Raw genomic sequence first — 22,597 nt, 5'->3', positions numbered from 1 at the left:
TATTAATGGGAGGTTAAATTTTCTATGAGTTCAGAGACAATGTCAAATTTCAAATTCCAAGGTTTACACTAATATCGCCCACACAATTTGTTCTACTTTTTAAAAACCTCAGTTTATACAGTGATAAAATGGACTGAAAACAGTCTCATTTCTTTCAAAATGAGTGCAAAGATTAAAGACTGTCTTCAAGATAAATAACAGAATAAAATATTGTAACTTCTAATTACTGATAGGAGAATACTTAGTTTTTATTTACATAAACTCTGTTGTAACTGATTTGGCCAAAAAATGGGAAATAGGACAAACTAAGGAATAGGCAGTCTTTTTATACCCTCTCTAGTTTTCATTGTCCCCCACTGCCTATCAGTGATTCTCTATTTAAGATGTTAGCTCTTAATGAAGGTATTATTATAGAAAAGACAGTTACATGGATGGAGAGCCAAAAAAATTTTAATTTCAGATTTTTTTCTTTAAAATTCCAATTTCCCATTAAGAACTAAAGAAAAAAAGTACCTTAATAAACAAATCTAACACGATGAAAGGTTCAGTCTTGGCCTAATGTATTCAGAGAAATAGTAAAATAACCAAAAATCTAAAAATAAATACTTAAAATCTTTACTCAGTCTCTCCAAATGGCAACAGGAAAAGTAAATTTTTGACCTGCTCCCAGAAACCTTTCTATCTCAAAGTTCTGACTAGATGACCACCGAGCTCACTGCAGCCTCACTCACTTTATTAGGCAGATAATAGGTCAATTTCATCCGTATGTGCCACGCCCCACCCCCTTTAGGGTAGTCCCCCTGCACAAGTTCTCCACAACAAAAGAAATCTAGAGAACTCACCCAGCAAAAGGGAATCCTTCTACTTTAGAACCTTTTCTTGAGGGTGGGGGGACAGGGGAGGGTTGATTATGGGTAATATATAAAAGTTTATCTGCATAACGATTTTCCTCCTGGTTGATAAATCTTTAGCTCCACAAACAGCACTCCTGATATTTATTGGTCTTTCAATCGTTTCTTGTATTTATACTTTCTGCCATCTTTCCCTCCATTGATGCTGCATAAGTGAACTTGCTTGCTGCCCTGCTAGCCCTCTTAGCAAAACCTGGCTCTGGAATGCAGACAAGCTCCACCATCTCTGCCCTGGTAACAGGCTGGGGATATGTTCACTAGGCAAGTACCCTCACAGCCACTGACTGCAGCCGAAGCAAAAGTGGCACTGTTACAAACTACCAAATATTTGGGCACTTACCAATTACCAAATATTTGTGTAATCTTGCTGGAGTCACTAAATTTGCACCTTCTTTCCTGGAGGGTGCAAAATACCAAAGGGTGAGTGGCTGAACAATAACCGCGATCTACCTGTTACTGGCCAACAACACAGAGCAAATCGGGCTCTAATCTGAGCCTGACTGTGGCTGGGGTGCTGTTCTCTGGAAGGGAAACAAGGAAGCCATTTATTGCTCTTCACCAGGACCTTGTCTACGGGAATTTCAGCTTCGTGAGGCAAAAATATACCTGCCGCCGTTCTTGTCTAAGTTTTCTTATTTTATCTTTTACCGACAAGACAGCTTCTTACTTTCCTCATGCTGAAGGAGCATCACCAACAGCAAGGATTCAGGAATTCTTTCTGGTGGTGAGGGAGTCTGTGATTCTTCAGATAAGTCCATCAGAAACATGATCCAGAGAAAAAGGACAGTTTATTACTCGGCAGCTAATAGTAGCTAGAGTGTCAGCATTTCCACAGGATGATGGGAAGAGGGTTAGATGATTCTGCACATGCAGTTGGGAGCCTTACAAGAGAGGAATTCTGAGCCAGGACACCCAAATCTTTTACGATAGGAAGTACCATTCCTGACTTCGCCCCAGAGGGATGGAGACATTTTTTTATAGTAATGAACAGTAAACAAGCCTACCCTTTGCTCCAGGGGGAGATGCTCTATCAGTCTTCCAAGGTGGTTCATTTTACAGACAGTCTTGAAAAGATAGTCTGTAGCAACTATAGTTAGTGCTTCTATTCACAAGACATACCAAAACACAAGAGACGCGTGGAGGATATTCTCACAACCCTGTTATTTTTCTTCTTTGATATAGAAATATTTGTCCTACCTCCCCCCATTTTTCCTTCACACTGCTACGTTTTTCTCAGCACTTACTTTTTGGAATAATGATGACTTTTTTAAAGCAGGAACAAAAATTATTATATATAATTTCCCGTAAAAATAGAATATTACAACTACAAAGTACATATGTATGTATATGACATTGTATAGTATGTATATAGTATTATGAGCATACTAAACACAAAATGAACAACAAACATTGCCTCATTTTTTACATGATGTAAAAATTTATTCAGTATGGATTCATCTAGCAAGTCTCATGTAAAGACATTCTATAACTAAGAAAATGAAATTAAAACACTCCTCACAAAAACATTGAAAGTGTTATAATGGTATTTTTTCTGATAATTATGGTGGACAAAAATGAGAAGAAATAAGAATAAACCTAGTTTTTATGGTTATGCATTTTCAAGTCAAGTTTATCAGGAAATTTTTCATTAAAACATATATGTAGCTATGGTTAATTTTAAAAATGATATAGAAACAGGCTTATAATAGTGTCATGTATCTCCTGTGATATAGTTATGGCATTATGCTCCATTATGGGTTGATTACAGAAGAAAGATAGAAATGAAGGAAAAGAATATAATGGCATCTGAAAGGCCAAGAATGCTGCTGTCAGAGATGAAACTGAAAAACAGATCTTTTTCAAAGGGTCTTTTCTCAGGTGTAATATGATACAATGTGTATAAAAGGATGTAGCCATATCTAGAAAGCTGAACAGCAAAGACCGGTGGATTTGATTTCAGCGCCCTGAATCCCTGCTATTTATTTTCCTTACGAAATCATGTTAATCTATTTAATTACCCATGTAATTAAAAGAATCACAATGTGCCAGAATGAAATGCGGTTTTAAGTGATTAAATAAATAAAATAATTTATATTGTCAAATTTTATAAACAAAATAATAAAAAATGAGATACTGTATTGCTAGTATTCAATTAAGTGGAATTTTTAGTAGCAAACAACTCAGGTTTTCTGAGTGTTTTTTCTGAAAAAAATAAAAGTTCTTGCCTGCTTGTTTTGATCAGCTATGTCTAAATAAAGGCAGTGACATATGTTTTGGTCAAAACTATTTTGGGTACATACCATCACAACCATAAAAAAGTTCACAGATTTGAATGAATATTTTTCTGGTTTGGTCATTCTGCCCTGAAGAAAGGGCACAGAGAATACTTTAAGTATTTAACGGGAAGAACATACTTACATTTCAAAATATAATGACAAATATTTGTTGACTGTTTATTATGCTTTTTCGTTATGAGTACAATAGAATTTGAATAATGCTCTTGTATCTCTTCATCAGTTCTAGACACCAGCTAATGTGGAAGCCAAAGGAAAATACAGGGCCACAGAAGGACAATAAAAAGTACTGGCCTGAGTAAATTAATACAGTCACCCCAAAGAAGTTTCTTTGTGCCCTTTAGCAGTCAATAACCTTCCTCAAACCCCTAGCCCCAGGCAACCATTGATCTGTTTTCAGTCACTATAGATTATTTTGCTTGTTCTAGAATTTCATGTAAGTGAAATCATGTTGTATGCATTCTTTTGTATCTGGCTTCTTTTGCTCAGCATGATGTTTTTTAGATTCCTCCAACTTGATGGGTTAACCAGTAATTAATCTTTTTTTTTTTTTAAATCACTGAGTAGTATTCCATTGTATGAATTGTGTGAATATGCCAAAACGTACTTATCTATCCATCCACCTTATGATGGATGTTTGGGTTGTTTCCAGTGTGCTGCAATTTTGAATAAATGTGCTGTGAATACTTACGTGTATGTATTTTTGTGGACTTATGTTTTAGGTTCTTTAGGGTAAATATCTAAGAATGGAATTGATGAATTATGTGGTACTCATATAGTTAACTTTGTAAGAAAGTGTCAAAGAGTTTTCCAAAGTGGTTATGTTATTTTATACTGGCATAAGCTATGTATGGAAGTTCTCATTGCTCTCCATCCTTGCCAATACTTGAGATTGTCAGTTTGTTTTAATTTATGAGTGTGCGGGGTATCTCAGTGTGGTTTAATTTGCATTTCTCAGATGACTAATGATGATGAGCAACTTTTCAAATGGCTTATTGGCCATTGATATCCTTTCTTTTGTGAAGCATCTGTTCAAACATTTTGTCTATTTTTAATTTAATTGGGATTTTTGTCTTTTTATTATTGGTTTGTAACAGATTTTTTAAAAAAATATATTCTGGACACAAACTTTTTGTCAGATATGTTTATTAGAAATATACTGTCCAAGTCTGTAGCTTGCCTTTCATTTTCATAAGTTTCATATGAAGAACAGATATTTTTAAATTTTGTGAATTCCAGTTTATTAATTTTGTTATGGTTAGTTCTTTTTATGCCCTACATAAGATTTCTTTGTCCTATCCAAATATCAGAAGATTTTTTTCATATTTATCCTAGAGTCTAATAGTTTTAGCTTTTGTGATTAGGTCTCTAATTTATATCAAATGAATGTTTTATTTAGTATAAGGGTTGAGATAGTTATATTTCTATATAGATATCCATTTGCTTTTTCAAAATTTGTTAAAAATACTCATTGAATGAATTTGGCAACTTTTTCAACCATCACTTTCCCACATAGGTGAGCCACTGGTTTTAAACTATCTACTGTTTCGAATTGAACGACATGTTTATCCTTACCGTTAACACACTGTTTCAATTACAGTAGCTCTACTTCAAAAACAGCTCTTTGCTATTTAAAATTCTTTACTTTTCCTAATAAATTTGAAATCAGCTTTGTCAAATACTACAAAAAAGCATACTGAGATTATGGTTAGAATTGCACTGAATTTATAGTACAGTTTAGAGAGAATTACCATCCTAATTTATTGAGTTTTCCAGTTCATAAACGTGATATGAGTATCTACTTACTAAGGTCTTTATCTCAATAATCTTTTGTAACTATAAATATACAGGTCTTGTAAATATTTTAAAAATTATGATTAATATATCGTGTTTTTAGTATTATTAAAAATGGTATTTGTGAGATTCATTTTTCTATTGTTTACTCTTAGTATATAGAATACAATTGACTTTTACATATGGCTTTTGCATCCCACCAAATAACTGAAAAGCCTTGATAAATTTGCTTTTTAGTTATTGTTGTTTTTCTCCCTAGATTATTTGATTGTTGAAAGTAAATTACAATATAATCAATGAATAAAAACATTGTTGCATCTTCTTTCAGATATTTATGCCTTGTGTCTTTTTTGCACCTTAATTCACTGGCAGGCATCCCTCGGACCAAGTTGAGGTAAGAGCAGGCGTCTTTACTTTGTTCTTTATCTTAAGGAGAACATATTATGTGTTTTACAATTAATTGTGACAGTAGCTGTAGGTTTTCAGTAGATACTCTATCAGTTTTGACGAGTTACTTTCTATTGCTAGTAATTTTTTAATCAATGGATATTAAATATTATCAAATGCATTTTCTGCAACAATTTTGACTATGGCTTTTCTCCTTCATTCTGTTAGTATGGTGAATTTCATTGTTAATATGTGAATTTCATTTGCATACCTGGAATAACCCCATTTGGTCATGATGCATATTTCTTTTACCATAATGCTGGATTCAGTTGGCTAATATTTTGTTAAGAATTTTGGCATCTATATTTATAGGAACTATAGGTCTTTAATTTTTCCTCCTTTGCTTTGCTTTGTTTTATTTTTGGTCTGATTTTTCTATCAGGGTGATAGGGTAAAATGTCTAATACAATGTACCAGTAAACCCTTCTGTGCATGCTGTTTTTTGAGTGACATTTTAAATTCTGAATTCAATCCATTTAGTAAATATAAACTATTCTGGTTTTTTAATGCTTCTTATTTCTGTTTGTGTCTTAGGAAGAATTTTCCCTTTTGGTTAATTTGCCAAATTTCTTGGTGTTAAGTTGTTCATGATATTACTTGTTATCCTTATAAATTGTGTAGTATCTGTAGTGATATCTTCTATTATATTTCTAATATAAATCATTGTGTTTTCTAGCTTTTTTTCTTTATGTGTCTAACAATATGTATATAAATATTATGGACTGTTTTAAAAACCCAGCTTAGTTTAGTTGATGTACTGTATCGTTTCTCTGTTTTTTACCTCCTTGGTTTCCACTCATTTTTATTTCTTCTTCCTTGTATTTACCTTGTGTTTAATTTACTCTTTATCCCCCTAGCTTCTTAATATGGATACTTAACATCTTTTGATTTTTAACACCTAAATTTCCTCTGGAATATTTAGAGATATGTTATTTAATTTGGTAAAATTTGGGGATTTTTCAGAAATATTTTTATAACCTAATATCAGAATTGACATCACGCCTGTCCTGTTTGTGGTTACATATTCCATCTCTAGTACAGTGTTGAAATGGACTATAAAAGGATGTGAATTTCAGAAAGTGGAAATCACTGGGGACTATCTTTGAGGATGGCTACCACAGGTGCATACATATTCTGCACTATATCTTCAGGATGAATTGACCTTTTTCATTATATAAGATCTCTCTTTATGTCTGAAAATATTTCTTGTTCTGAATTGCACTTTCTCTTATATTAACATAGATACTCTAGCTTTTTTATGATTAGTGTTTTCATGTTATATGTTTTATGTACTTCATTCAAAATATCTGTGTCTTTGTATTTAAACTGAGTTTCTTATGGACATGATAAAATTGGGTCTTGATTTTTAATTCAGTTTGTTTAGACCATTTACAATTATTGTAATTACCAATATGATTGAACTTAATGCTACAGTGTTGTTATTTGTCTTCTGTAGTTCCTACTGTTCTTTGCTCATTTTTATCCCTTCTTGCCTTCTAATTGATAGACTAATTTTAGTGTTCAATTTTATCTCCATTATTGTCATGTACGTAGATTGTATCTTCATATATATTATACCACTTAACATACAATGTAGAAATCTTTCTATTTCTCCCTCTTCTCTTTTGTGCTATTGCTGTCATATGTTTTATTTCTCTGTATGTTATTAATCTCAGACACATTGATTTTTTTTTTTTGCTATAAACAGTCAATTATCTTTTAAAGTAATTTAAAATGAGAGAAAAAAATATCTTTTTTTTTTTTTTCCAGTGTATTTACCATTTCTGGTAGCCTTCATTTCCTTAGTGTGAATCCAAATTTCCATTTAGGTCATTTATAGATTCAAATGTCCATTTGGATCATATTCCTTCAGTCTAAAGAACTTCCTTTATCTTTCTTGGTAGTGCATGCCCTTGTCTACTAGTTCCGTCATCTATGTGGATTCTAGGTCTTTTTAAAAAAATGGTTTTTATCTTTAATATTGGTCATATTTTCTTGCTCCTTCACATATCTAGTAATTTTTCATTGGATGCTAGACATTATAATTATTATATTGTTGAGTTCCTGAATTTTTTGTTTTCTTTAAAGAGTATTGAATATTATTTTGAAAAATAGTTAAGTTGTCTTGTTGATCAGCTTGATTATTAGCTTTATTTTTAAGTTTCTTGTGGCAGCTATAGTGTAGTTTTTAACTCTATTTTAGTGCTAGTTTGGCCTTGCCCATCTGAGGTATCTACCAAAATCCTGCATGTTCATTGAAGTCTTTCCACTCCAGCTAGTTAAAACTTAAACATATCCCAGCCCTGTGTGAGCTCTTAGAATTTTTTAGTTCACAATTCCCCATAGTAGTTCTTTTTCTAATACTTTTTTGCCGAACCTCAGGTCATCTCACAGTAACATATGTGCACCTTAGAATTCAGGAAAAAAAAAAAAAAAAGAACTAGGGAACTTTATGGAACCATTTGTTCGCATATCTCCCTCCTTCCTAATATTGTGCCCTACAAATTCCAGCCAATCCAGCTTGGCTGAACTTTGAACTTTATCTCCTTAACTTTGCAAGGGTGCTATGATTTGGTTGGGTTCCCCTTTCAAATTATGCCTTTAAACAGAAAGTCAGGGAAATTATAGAATGTACCCCATTTTTCTTGTTTCAGTGATCACAGCCCAGTGGTCTAATGTCTGAGAACAACTATTTCATATGTTTTGTTCAGTTTTCTAGTTGTTTACAACAGGAAGTCATGTCTGATCTATGTACATCCACATGGCCAAAGTAGAAGTTCTCTTTATTTTTAAATTTTGACCAAATTTTAAGTTCAGTGAACCTAAATTATGCAGAATATTGACTGATAATTGTATTTTGCAATATTCCTTTTTGGGGAAATCTAAACAACTACAGCTGAAAGGGACTACAGCAGATGGTAGATGAGATGAATTTATTAGCTAATCAGTGTCATAAGCTTCAGTGCTGTCCCCTGCATGGAAGTAACATTAGCCTAGGTAAATATAATTCACTGAATTGTGAAATAGTCTCTTGAGATTTCTATATTATCAACCAACCAAAAAATGGAGATGGAGTATTCCATTAACGTTTAAATACAATGTTTTTTCAGGAAAACCATTAATGGAGTATTCATAATATAGCAACTCCAGTCCTTTACATTATGACAAATTTAATAAAGAAAAGAACCAAAAGCAAGAGTGAAGAAAACTAGAAAGAAAGGACATAATGGCCTCTGAATGAGATTACAGAAATAATAAAATATGCGATGAATATGGGACAAAGAAAGGAGGAGCAGAATTTTAAAAAGCAAAAGAAAAAAATTAGGGAACACTTTAACCAAGATATTCAGAAGTGAATTACTTAACTACAAAATTCTATCCATTCCATTTGTGAAACATTCACATGGTGTGACTTGAAGCTCCCTGTAGAGAGAGGTGAGAGAAGACAGCAGGTTCGTAGGAAGGAAGGCAGGTCAGACTTAGCAGAAAGAACATGAGTGAAGCATGAAAGTAAGAAGTGCAAGGTAAGTTCTAGGAATGAAAATAAAACCAGTTTGGCTACAATGAGGGGGAGTACTATAACATAAGACTGGAAAAGATAAGATAAATTGGGGCCAGATTATATAGGCCTTTGAATACCAGGCTGAGGATTTACTGTTCTTTTTGGTTAAAAATGGGGAGTCACTGAAGGTTTTTGAGTAGGGGAGTGAACTGACCTTTGGGTCAATTACTCTGGCTGCAATGTGTAAAGTAGATTGGAAGAGGGAGAGAATAAAAGTGAAGAGACACCCTGGGAGGCTATTGAATTAGATCAGGTGACAAGTAATGAGAACCTGAACTATGGGAGTAGCAGTAGGACTGGAAAGAAAAGGATGAATTCAAGATATCTTTCATGGGTCAAATCTATGGGGCATAGTAACTAATGAGATCTGAGGGAACTGTTAAAAAAGATTCTGAGATTTTTTAAGCCTGAGTTACTGAGTAAGTAGGGAAATAAGGAGAGAAAGCAGGTTTGAGTGGTTGTAGGTATATGTGTGGGGGATATTGGTGGTGGTGGTTTTTGTGGCGGGTGGTTTGTGCAGAGGAAGTGATGAGATGGATTTTGATATGCTGTCCTTATAAGTAGTGGAGGGTAGCAATTTTCAGAAAAAGAAATAGAATAATTTAATTCTAGTGTTAGAAGGACTGCACTTAGTGTGTAGTTGGCACTCAATAAATGTTGACTGAACCAATCTTTATTAATTTCAATGGACATTTTTTACTCATTCACTCAACAGGTATTTATTGAACAACTACTATATGCCAGGCACTGTTCTAGATAATGAGAGGTATCATAGTTTTCAATAAAAATGATATCTCCCTTATGGGTAACTGGGAAAGTCTGCTGGGAAAGAGACAATTAAATGAGTATTTACAATAAACAACATAGGTATTGCTTTAGCTAAAGCACCACTTGATATGCAAGAAGATAGCAGGGACCCTTCCAAGTGCAGGATGCTCAAGGAATGTTTCTCAAAAGAATATCTGACTCAGCTGAAAGGCTGAGTAGGAATTAGCTAAGTGAAAAGGGGTGGGAGGGAGTCCAGGTAGAGGGAACCTCAATTGCTTAAGGCCAGAGTGATAAAGTTTCAAGTCTTTTGAGGAATTGAAAGAAGTTCATTATGGTTGAGTCATAGAGTATGAATAAAGATAGAGAATTAGGTATGGGCCAGTTCATAAAGGGTCTTATCCATACCTTTATAAGGACTTTGTATTAAGAACAGTGAGAACTCACTGAAGGGTTTTGGCAGAGAAACAGCATGACCGTATTTGCATGTTCTAAAGATTCATTAACTATACACTCGGAGCAAAAATATTTAATGTGCCCTCAGGAGTTCACATAGAAACAAACAGAAGCAATGTAATAAGGTAAGGCCTACAATAATTTAAAATGCTATTTACACTAGCCTATACTCATTATACAAGTATCAAATTCTATAGGAACACAGCTAAGAGGACAATTGATATTATGTATAAAAAGGGAAGTGTTAAAGAAGACTTAAGAAAAGGCCATTTTGAGGTGGGCCTGGAAAGTTAATAGACCCTTGAAATAAATAGTTTAAGTAAATAGCCAAGTAAATTTTCATTTACAACTTTTAAAATCTCTCATTTGTGTCCAAAAGTACTGCTTTTTCTGTCACCAATGTTCTGTCATATTGTTCATTTTTCAATTTGTATTTCATGTTGTTTGTTTGAAGTATAAAGGTATTCAAATATGTGTGAGAAAAGCTACCTTATCCAATCACTAACATACTCAAGTGACAGCTATCTTCCAAGTAGTAAAAAAAGTATTTCAATATGTTAGCAATTGGTCCACCTTTGTCAGGAAGCATGTATTTTCTAACCATTAGCACCAGAAGTAAACTCGAGTCTGTCTTGTCCATCTGTCCCCTGGGAATTTGGCTCACTTCCCTGCCTTTCCCAGATCCCTCGCGATTAGGCTATTCATGTGACTTGAGTTCAGTGGAATACCTCAATGGATCCTACTTCCAGACTTAGACTGGTAAAGGTCCTGCAAGAATGTTCACATTTTTCAATCTTCACTCATTGGTTTGCTAAATGCAGATGATCCAACAGAGGACTCCATAGAGGCCCCAGGGCAGGATGGGGTCACAACATAGAAGGAGCTTGGGTGACTGCATCACAGCTTGGAAGACAGCTGTCTATCTATAAGCATCACTCAGCCACCATTAGACTATAGAGAAATTATTTTATTAGATTCAAGCCCCTGAAAATTGGGAGTTGTTTGGGAGTTGAAAATTGGGTTCAAGTCACTGAAATTTGGGAGTTACAACAGCTAGTGTTAATTACCTTGACTAATACAGTCCTATATTATTTCTTCAGCGCTTCTAGGAATTTGGGTCTGCTCCAGGCCTTCAGTCTCTGATATGAGACTTTACTGCTAGAACTCCCTGAGATTTTCTCCCCTACTAAGGAAATAATATCTACTCTTTACATAGTCAATGAGTATAGTATCAGTGCTGATTCTTAGGAACTTTGGCTAAATCTTAGGGTACTCAGACAAGTTTGTAATGCCATTTAGTAATTAGTCTAGCTAATGTTCATTGAACAGACAGTAAATCAAATGATGTATATTTTCTGCCTTGGTGTGCCAGACATTGGGTTATGTGGTTGGTAGTTTTTGCCTTGGTTGTTCTTATAGGATAATAATACCAGGGAATAATAAAGGAATTATCTCTTACAGCAAAGTAGGCTTATCTTGACATAAAACACAGCACTACTTTTTATAGCTACAAACATTATCTGGTGAAAAATGCTTATTAAAGAGATATGGGTGGCTCAGTATTACCTGGTTACAGATAGATGTGGGACCAGAATTAGTATTAGCTGTCATAGATCTTTCTCACATAACTAGGTATATAGGTATATTGTTAAGAAAACTAAAATTTTAAGTGTACAAGAAAATTTTTTTCTAGCCAAAGCTTTTCAGAAAATATCACACTTTGCATTTAGATCCAATAAGAAGACCTAAAAGCCTACCCAGGTCTTCATCATTCTCCCATTCAGCATCATGTATGGTTAACTCATGCAGGCCTGAGTTGGAAACCCTGTTTGATGCCTACTGACTCTTTGATAGACCCTGGGCAATTTACATAACCTCTCTCAGCCTCATGAAATAATAGTACCTTATGCTTCTGCCCTTGCTCCCCTGCAGTTCTTTTTTTCAACACAGCAGCCAGACTGATCCCATTAAGACATTTAAGTCAGATCATTTTATGACTTTGCTCAAAACTCACCAATGGCTTTTCATCTCACTAAGAACAAAAGTCAGTCTTTATAATGGTCTACAAGGCTCTATATGTGATTGGATAAATGTCTGACCTCATTTTCTATTCCCCTCCATGTTCACTCTGTTCTAGCCCACCAGCCTTCTTGCTAGTTTTAAAATTGCCCAGTGGAAAACAGGATGTAAAAACATGCCTGGTTTCTATCTCCTCAGCAAGATTATTATTTCTGATAATATTCTGAGAGTTTCCATAATCTTCAGAGTAAACTCATAATAATAATGATAATTATTTTATTACGCTTTTCATGTAACCAACATGATGTCATTCAGTCTTCATGGACACCCACCCTAAGGGGTGGTAATAATACCTAATGGTTTGGGAGTGCAATCTGGAATCACACTGAGTGGGTTCACATTTTCCTTCCACCAGTTATTGACTGCGATTTTGGGCAAGTTACTTAATCTGTCTGGGTCTTAGTTTCCTCATATGTAAAATGAGATTAAAATAGCACCTTCTATCTAGTAGAGATGTTATTAATTAATATTTGTAAAGTGGCTAGAAGAAGGTTGAGCACATAGTATAAGGGTTTGCTAAATATTTAAATAAAAATGAATTCTTATTTTTTGTGCCTCAGTTTTATTATCTGTAAGATGGGGATAACAACATAGGATTTATTGCACAGGATTTTTGTGGGAATTAAATGAGATAGCATGTATGAATTATAAAACAGTGCCTGGCACATGGTAAGCTGTCAATAAATGTTAGCTATTAATATTTTTATCATCATAAAAACATGGAGTTTTAGACAGATTAACTGGAATGTGCCAGGTTACACAACCTAAGAGCAGCTGAATTGTGTCTTTGTCCAAGACTACCTTTAAGTACAACCGCAAAGAGTTATAAGCATATTTTGTTGGTGAGTCCCCATCATTCAAGTGAGGCATAAAAACTTTCAGTTTCTTTTTATTTACATATGATGGTGGATGTTTTTGTTGTGTAGTAAGCTTTAAAAATCCATCTATGTTGTTATTGTTTCCTCTTCTCAATTTGTTGATACAGCCTCATTTCCAATCTATTTAGATTGTAGCTATGTAGATAAAGGAGAAGCAAGAGCTCCCTGGAAATTTGTGGAGATTGGAGAGTACCAAATCCGAATTTCTCCTCACATGGAATGTTTTCCTCTCCTTTACCATGACTTCATTCTCAGTTGCCAAACTATATCACACAGCACAAGAGTTTTGCTGGACTGGAGAAGGCTGGGGGTCATTGGACAGTCTTACAGAAAACATCTGGGGATACTGATCCCTGTGGATGTAGCTAAAGCAGTCATCCTGATTTCAGAGCTGCAGACACCTCCCATCCCCTCCTTTTTGTGTATTTGTTTCTTTTGAATTTGTGATGTTCATTTGTGATAGACAGGAGAGAAATTGTTAGATCACTATAATATCAGTAAGCTAGGTTATTTCTAAATCATTAATTCTGTTTCTCATCCTTCATTTGTTCAACCACAAAACCCAACAATAAGCTACATCCCAAAAGAAACAGTATTGCAAAACAACTCTAGGTAAGCAAAGGCAGCCAAGTATATGTTTTAGAATGTTTTCAGAAGGAAACATCTGCAAAATGTTTGTGCAGTGGGAATAACACAAGGGTTTACATGATAATTGTGCAGCTTATTTTCCTTTCTGGCAATGAGGAAACACCCATGCTGCAGCGTATTTAAAAATATTTGTGTGTTTCAGCTACATTTTCATTGGCAATGGACACACAACCACAGTAACCAGGATCAATCAACATTCTATTTTCCAGCTGTTGCACAAAATGTGTAATCAAGTCACAGAAATGTATTTGGATCCACATATATGCATTCTTTACTTTTTCATTCTGTCTCATGAAGCATTCTACTGGAAAAACTGGGCACATTTTTGCTATCCAAATTAGAAGTCATTTAAATGGAATGGGTGTCTCTATTTTATAAAACAAGTCTCATAAAGAGGAAAAGCACTAGTTGGGAGATTGGGATTGACATATATACCCTAATATGTATAAAATGGATAACTAATAAGAACCTGCTGTATAAAAAAATAATAAAGCATAATTTCCAATTTAAAAAAAAAAGAAGAAAAGCACTGTTTAATTCATAGAAAAAGGAGGCTGTCCTCAGGAATTTGTATTTAAAGAAAGCATATGATTTACTAGTAGTACTATGTAGTAAACAATAATGTGTAATTCTGGAAGTTTCTAAATTCATAAAGTTCTTGTCAAAAAAAGAAAATGAAAGAGTCCTCAGTTCAACTCTAAATTGAGGCTAATTGAAGGTCCTTAGCAAGTAGGAACTCTGTGTACATAGTGGTTAATCATGGGAAAAGAAGATGGAAACTTGGCTAATTCTCATTTTTTTTCTATATAAAAAATAAGCATGCACATATAGGGGAAAGTGGAGGGTAAAGATACATGATAAGCAGTCACGGCTACTGAGAAGCTTATTAATTCTAAGCCACATATTCACAAGTAAAGTCTCTATGATTACATAAGTGCAGTGATGAGTGAGATTTGGGAGATAGTCCAGCAGAAACATTGTTCAAGGTTCCAGTCCCAAATATTACTGGAGCAAATTGAAGTAAACACCATTTAATCCAGACTTTTTACATCTGATTCATTATATGAATATCAAAATGTAACATGGTCCTGTTGCCACCAAAGCAGATAGGGCCTTTGAGTAGAAATGTGAAGACACTGTTCATTGGCTCCTGCTTATCTCTGTCGTGATAAGTACGTGCTTGTTGCCTGACAAACCATGGCCAGGCTACCAAACCAGAGATTAGGCAGCTAGCACTCACCTAGAGTCACCAGCCCGCAGTGGGATACTGAAGCCCAAAGATGAATAGCTTAGTGATATTTACCAACAAAGACAACAAAGGCTATTTACCAACAAAGGCTTTAGCCAAAGTTCCTCATTTAATTAATTAAATGAACTACTCAGTTAATTAATTAACTGAATCTTTATCCCCTAAAATTGTAGGCAGATTTGGAAAAATAAAAGAAAATCAAACAGAAACTAAGAATTACTGAAAAGTAGAAATCATTTTGAAAATATAAAACTAGGGAAAATGCACCGTTAAGCACATTTTGAATGAGATTTTGTTATTAGATCAGTGAATGTTCCCTCTATTCTTAGTGATTTAGAGCAGCTTGTGTTACCAATTCCGAATCAGTAAACTTTTGTTATATTCCGTGTATGTAATGAATTGTTTTCAACAGAGTATTAATATAAATTAAAATCCCCACTTCCCTCTCTTTTCTACTCACCCTCCTCCTTCACCAGTAATTTGTTGAACAGATTTAAAGAGATTGTGACCTCAGGTGCCTACAGGGACCAGTCAGGTGACATAAGGAGTTAACCAGGCTTGGTAGGGGCTGTGTTCTTCTGGACACCACATCTGTAGTCAAAGTGGGGTGAGCTGATTTAGCCTAGTCATTTGTTGCTTTGCAGATATTTGGGCACTTGATAAAGCTTCTGAGTTTATTTTTATTAAAAGCTAGAAATTTGGATTTTTTAATTTGAACACACATTTCAAATGTTATCAACTAATAAAAACACTTTATAAACTACTCTATAGGTAGAACAGTACATGTTTTCTGGCTGATTCAGCAACTTGTGACAGCATATTTTGATCTTGACCAATTCATGAGGTCTGTACTATTCCTATGAGACCACACAAAAAGGCACCTAATCTAATCTAGGGATTGTTGGTAGGTGTATCAGTTACGATCAGCAGGGTTATGCTGTGGTAACAAAGAGCCAGAAAGTTTAGAGGCTTGCAGAAACAAAGGTTTATTTCTCCCTTGTGCTGTATGTTCATAATAGGTAAAGAAGGAGGTTTTGTTTGTCATAGAGACTGAGAATGATGAAACAGCCTCTATCTGAAACATAGAGTAGAGGGAAAAAAGACAAGGAAAACCTCACATTGGCTTTTCAAATGCCACGCAGCATTTCGGTTTGTATGTCATTGGCCAAAGTTAGTCACATAGAGTTTAGTAATGAATTTGGCCTTCCCCAAAGAGAGGTTTGGCCTTTCCTTCAGCTTCTGATAGGAATGTCTTTGTTTAGGGTGAGCGCTGGCTACATCTGACAATTTTAGGGTGGGTGATGGCCACATCAGAAATATCAACCTTGTGATTTAAGGTGTGAGTTTTGGGCCATGCAGTATTAGTTGACCTAAGGACTGAGTTCAACCACTTGGCCAATCAATCTATCATGCCTGTGTAATGAAGCTCCAATAAAAACTCTGGACTCAAATCTTAAGTGAGTGTCCCTGCGTGTTGTCACACATTGACACTGAAAGGGAAATGGGTCCCGAGGACAATGGAAGCCTTGCATTTGGAACCCTTTCAGACTTTCTTCTTTTGAATGACTTGCATCTGTACTCTTTCTCTGAAATAACCCCTGTGAGTACAGTAGTATTCAGTGACTTCTGTGAATCCTTGAGGGAATTATCAAATTCCACAGTGGTTTTGGAAATTCTATGAATTTGCAGTTGGTATCAGAAGTAAGGACAATATTGGAGGCTGTGCCCTAAAACTTCACAGTTTGGTTAAATATGGACACCTAGTCACTCCTCAGTTCAGTAGGGTGGGATGTATAGAGTCCCCTCAAGGAGGAATAGCACAGGTAGGAAAACTGGAATATTTGTAAATTTTAATACAATATACCACAGTGGACTTAAGGAAGAAAAATATAATTGCACTCAGTCATAAAGTATATACATGAGTCAGTTGCACTCAGTCATAAAGGATATACAGGAGTCAGCCTAGTATAGAAAGTTGAGAAGTTTGTGCCAGACCTAGGGGCAGAGTACACCTAACCATGAAGTGTTGGTACAGCATGATATGAGCAGAGAACTTACATACAGTTTTATATTCCAGAATTAATCAATGGAGAGTGGCAAGTCTGGGCCAGGTCATAAAGGGCTTTACATGGTTAGCAAGATAAAGGTGTATAAGAATAAATAGGACTGATTGGGAAGAGGAATCTTGGATTAGGTTAGCATTATGAGGTCAGCAAGGAAACTGGGCATTAGGGGAAACCTCATCAAAGTAGATCAGTGTGTGAGAGACCACTCAGAGCAGAGTCTTGGAGAGAGAACCTCCATGGAGTAAGGCTTTTTGCCCTGAGCACTCATTGTTCTTCAGTGAAATGGGACCTGATGGTCTTAAGGGTTTGAAAATGCTGAGCAGAACTAATCATCTTTTCATCTAATCTAATCTTTTCTCACCAAGCTCTTTTTATTTTAGTTCATAAGTTTGGTCCCATTCCTCTGTGTAATGTAGACCTGTGTTGGGACACCTGGCTCCCTGGGTATATGGGTTTTGAAGAGGTGCCCTGAAGTCCAAGTGGTAGAAACAGTTAATAGGTAATAAGTATGTAAAAAAAAAAAAAGGGCAAAAAGGTTTTTTGTTTTTTGTTTTTTTTTTCAAAAAGGGTTTTTTTTATCGAGACCATAAACTACAAAAGGTCATAGAAGCTCAAAGATTAATTAAGAGAGTAGATTTGACAGTGTGAGTTTTGGGGATGGTGGATGAAGTGTTTAATTTTCCAGCCCAATCCCTTGGGAATAATAACAAGAAGGAACCCTTCTTTACGTTGGAGAACACAGAGCAGACAAGACTAGTGCCTGGCACTTACTACCAGGATCTCTAGCTAAAGTTTTTTTTACCAGAGTTGGTTGAGACCAATAGTGATCTTAGGTCAGAATGATTCCCTGCTTCTGGCTCTAAGGCTTCCATAGGCTCATATAGGCTTGAAAGATCAGCCAAATCTTCTAGGAGGGCCCATATGAGCCAAGTGAGGGTCAGTGTATCCAAAAGAGCCTGAGTTGCTGATCTTAATGACCTTGGAAGCATAAGTAAATTGAGTGGATAGGTTCAGTGATTAGTAAGGTTTATGATGAGAAATTTGTTAACTCCGGTATGTTTTAGAATGGAAATTGGTCTCACTTAAAAGACAAGTTGACATACAGAATACTTCATGGTATGACGGAATGGAACTGAGACAGATCAAGGCCCCAAAATGGAGCTCTCCCTCACAGGTACTAATGCCCTGTGGAATGAAGCATCTCTTCAATGGAAAGATGGATGATCAGGGCACGTGAAAGATTTAAAATACCATCTATACACTGATGACTTCCTCATTCTTGACTCCATCTTTGACTTTCTTCTGATATCCAGACTTGTGTATCCAGCTGCCTGCTCAACATCTATAAGTAGATGCCTAATTGGAACCTCAAACTTGACATTTCCAAAACAGGAATATTTTTCAACTCTAACTAGAATTGGCTACATAATTTGCAGGGCCCAGTGCAAAATGAAAACGCAGGGCCTCTTGTTCAAAAAGTAGGAAAAAATGCCATTAAGGTATTAAAACAGAAAGCTCTTTCCTTTTTTTCTGTGCCCTTACTCAGTTTGTCATGGTGTTTTTTCATTTGCTATTTAATGTCATCGTCCTTCAAACATGGGAAAATAATCATGCATGAGTACAGACCATCACAGGGCCAGGAGAGATGGCAGCAGCAGGAGCTACAGGCAGTGCCTGACCCAGGACAGGACGGTCAGGCCAGGCAGCTCTCATTCTCCTGGGTCACTGCCTTTCCAAAGGGTATTGCAGCCTCTGTGCTGGGTCATGCTAGCTATCCGGAAGTGGCATGGCCCGGGGATGCTGTAGGATGAGCATGTATGCTGGAGTGGAAGGTCTCAGAGGTCACTTCATGGCTTCGTGAGGGCAAGACTGGGCATGACCTGGGGTATCTGCTAAGAATCCATCCTAGGGAAGAAGGGTGTCAGCAGAAGTTATAATCACATGTGGTTTGAGGCCCCAGTGTTCCATTGGACTTCAATTATAAAACACAAAATCAAAGATCCCTAAAATGCTCTTCCCCAGAATCTTCTTCTCAGATGTCACCTCCTCAGAGAGAAGTTCTGACTCTCCTATTTGAGATGCTTTTTTCTCTGACACCAGGTGTGTAGTGTCTTTTCTTACACCAATAACCCATTCTCCAGTTCTCTGAAGCCAGCTAGTACATGTCCAACAATTCAATTCAGTTCTGACACAAACTATCCAGAGTCAGCACAGAACCGTCAGGTGGAAGGGCTCAATCCCAGAAGACTGCCTTTCACTTCAGATGCCAGTTGCAATCCCAGGCCACCTGCACTTGTGACTGATCAGCTATAAATTGGGTCCCATGACCCTCTTCCTTAGATTCGATAATTTGCTAGAACAGTTCACAGAACTCAGGAAGACACTTACGTTTATTGTTTTATTATAAAGCTACAAATGACCAGCCAGATGAAGATGTACATCGGGCAAGGTCCCGAAGGATCCCAAGCACAGGAGTTTCTGTTCCCATGGAATTGGGGTGTGTTACCCTCCTGGCACGTGGATATGTTCCCCAACCTGGAAGCTCTCTGAACCTCTTTGTTCAGGAGTTTTTATAGAGCCCAATCTCCAGCTCCCTTTCCCCTTTCTGAAGATAGGGAGGGGCTGCTGAAAGTTCCGACTCTAATCACTTGGTCTTTCAGGTGACCAACCCCAGCCTGAGGCTACCTAAGTTGCCTTATTGATATGAACTCAGGTGTGACTGAAGTGTGCTCATGGTGAATAATAAAAGACACTCCTATCACTCAGGAAATTCTAAGGGTTTTAGGAGCTCTGTGCCAGAAACCAGGGACAAAGACCAAATATACTTTTGAATTATTCCACATCTATCTAAAATAGAAGCTTGCATTATTCTCTTTCCCTTTCTCAGCTTTATTTTTCCTCCTCACATTTAGCACAACTTTTAAATTAATAATTTATCTGTTTATATATGTATTTGCTGTATCTCCAAGTACACCAGCTCTAAGAAGTCAGAAACTTTGGCTGTCTTATCAACCTTTTTATCCCCAGTGCCTAGAACAAGAGCACATAGTGAGCTCTCAGTAAGTATTTGTTGAATAAAAGAATATGTAAACATGACTGTATATTTAACCTAAATTTACAGAATAAATAAAAATTTTACTGATTATACCCAGAAGTGACTAGATTAAAATTTTCATATTAGGTAGAAGTAGGACTTGGAATCAGAAATAAAATTCATTTATATGTTATATTTGCCTACTTGAATTTTCACCATTTAATTTATAGCCACCATGTCAACACCTCTTTAAGTTCCTGTAAGTACTGCTTCAATAACCTTGAACAATGGTTTACATTATATGTAAGATATTGTATTTTTTTTTCTTTTGCTGCTGTAACAAATTACCACAAATTTAGTGACAACACAAATTTATCATATTATAATCTGGAGGTCAGAAGTCCAGAATGGGTCTCCATGGGCTAAAATCAACGTGTTGGCAGAGCTGTTTTCCTTCTGGAGGTTCTAAGGGACAGTCTGTTTCCTTGCTTTTTCTAGCTTCTAGAGGCTGCCTGCATTCCTTGGCTCATGGGCCCTTCCTTCGTCTTCAAAGCCAGCAATGGCAGGTTGAGTCTTTCTCAAATTGCATTTCTCTTGCTTACTCTTCTCCTTTTCTGTTCCATTTTTAAAGAGTCATGTGATTAGATGGAGCCCACCTGGATAATCCTGGATAACCTCCTATCAAAATCTTTAATTTTAACACATCTGCAAAGTCTCTTTTGCCTTATAAGGTAACATATTAAGAGGTTCTGAGATTAGGACTTGGGCATCTTGGGGGGCCCAATATTCAGCCAACCACAGCTAGTAATTAGTGTTAGTGCCTGATGAATTATATTTTTAAAATAATTTTTAAAAGCCTTAGAAAAACTGTTACCAAGTCCAGTGACTATAGCAGTGAGGCAGCTAAACGAAGGCCACCAAGTGTGGATCTTGGTGCACAGGAGCGCATGTGCCCTGACTAAGGGATCCAGCAGTGTTTTAGTTCCAACAAATGACGCCGTGCAGAGACGTGAGCCCAGGGTGGGCAGTTCTTTCACTTTTTCAAGACAACCTGGAAATGCAAATTTATATGCAGAACCCCTGTTTTTTCGAAATGTTGGCAACAAGTCGCATGATGTTTTTTGAAACAATGCAGGCTAAAACAAAACATTTCTATAATCTCACCCTGACCACTGAGCCACCAGTGTGCCGCCTCAGTTCTGGATGACCAAGAGGAGCCCTCCTTTGTTAATTTCTCCAACAACCTTTTCATAGGCACTTACTGTATGCCTGCCTAGTGAGTTACATTCCATGTATTAGGAGCTAATGTTTAAAATTTTAATTCATCAACCACTGTCTGTCTTTTGTGGCATGACAGTATTTGGAGTTAATTAATGGAATGAATATGTATTGCTAAACAGACATTTCATTAAAACAATTTTGTCTTTATTTACTCAGTGAAGAAGATTTAATAAGTAACTATTTACTGAGCAAGTCCCTACCTATGTGAGGCACTATGGGGGAACATGAAGATAAATCATACAGAGTCCCCTTCTTCAAGGTACCTATCATTAAGGGCTCACACGTTAAAATTTTGACAAAGACTATTGAACTTCAGTGAAAAAAAGAAAAGGTTACTTCTTTTGAGGAGGATTGAGTCAAAGACTTAAAGTATATGTAAGTTGAGCTTTAGGGAATTCCCTGGTGGTCCAGTGGTTAGGACTCTGAGCTTCCACTGCAAGGAGTACAAGTCCGATTCCTAGTCGGGGAACTAAGATCCCACATGCCGTGTGGTGTGGAGAGAGAGAGAGAAGAAATAAATATTTTTTGTCAAAAAAAAAATCCCAATAAATTATAAGTTGAGCTTCAAGAATAGATACTAAATACTCCACTCCTCTTTTTCTTATAATTTTTTTTCTGTGTATAACTTGACAGTTGTCTTAAGGCCCTAGGTTTATTGGGACCTAGCTACATAATTATGTCTAGATAACTTATTAATGGATACAATTTTTAAAGGGTGTACTAACAATAAAAAATGAATAATTGATCAAAGAAATTAATTTTAACCCATATTTTTCTTATGCAGCTTTAGGAATGCTTAGATAGATGGAAAATATAGTGTATTGTCTTAGTATTTGAACCAAAAGTAAAAGAATAAGTGCTAGTGCAATGAGAAATGTTAAATGTGATGGGCAAACCAGCTGAACAAACAGGCTGGAAATTTGTTTTATGAAACTCACCTTACAGAATTTCACCCAATAAAACACATGGGCATGCAGTATTAATTCTTTTCTGTGTCTATGTATCATCACAAAAGGCCCTTTTTAATCATATTCTGGGTGCACATTTGGTCCCATTTGAACACAGTTTATGAACACTTACTTTCTTATTTGAATTCTACCCTTTGACAAAATGGGCAAGAGTCCAAACATGGT

At 36.0% G+C, this 22,597-nt stretch overlaps 1 long non-coding RNA gene across 3 annotated transcripts in view; it reads left to right on the top strand.

Moving 5' to 3' along the window:
- Window positions 1-386: 386 nt before the first annotated feature.
- Window positions 387-22,597, top strand: part of LOC309632528 — a 239,948-nt gene continuing 217,737 nt past the window's right edge. For all 3 annotated transcript variants that reach the window (XR_014246950.1, XR_014246951.1, XR_014246952.1), the window contains exon 1: window positions 387-5,393. This is a non-coding gene — a long non-coding RNA (uncharacterized lncRNA). The remainder of the gene's footprint in view (window positions 5,394-22,597) is intronic.

This window comes from Balaenoptera borealis, assembly GCF_965194805.1.
Source record: "Balaenoptera borealis genome assembly, chromosome: 7".
Lineage (NCBI taxonomy): Eukaryota > Metazoa > Chordata > Mammalia > Artiodactyla > Balaenopteridae > Balaenoptera > Balaenoptera borealis.
The sequence above is the reverse complement of the archived record's forward strand: the minus strand, read 5'-3'. Positions and strand labels throughout refer to the sequence as shown.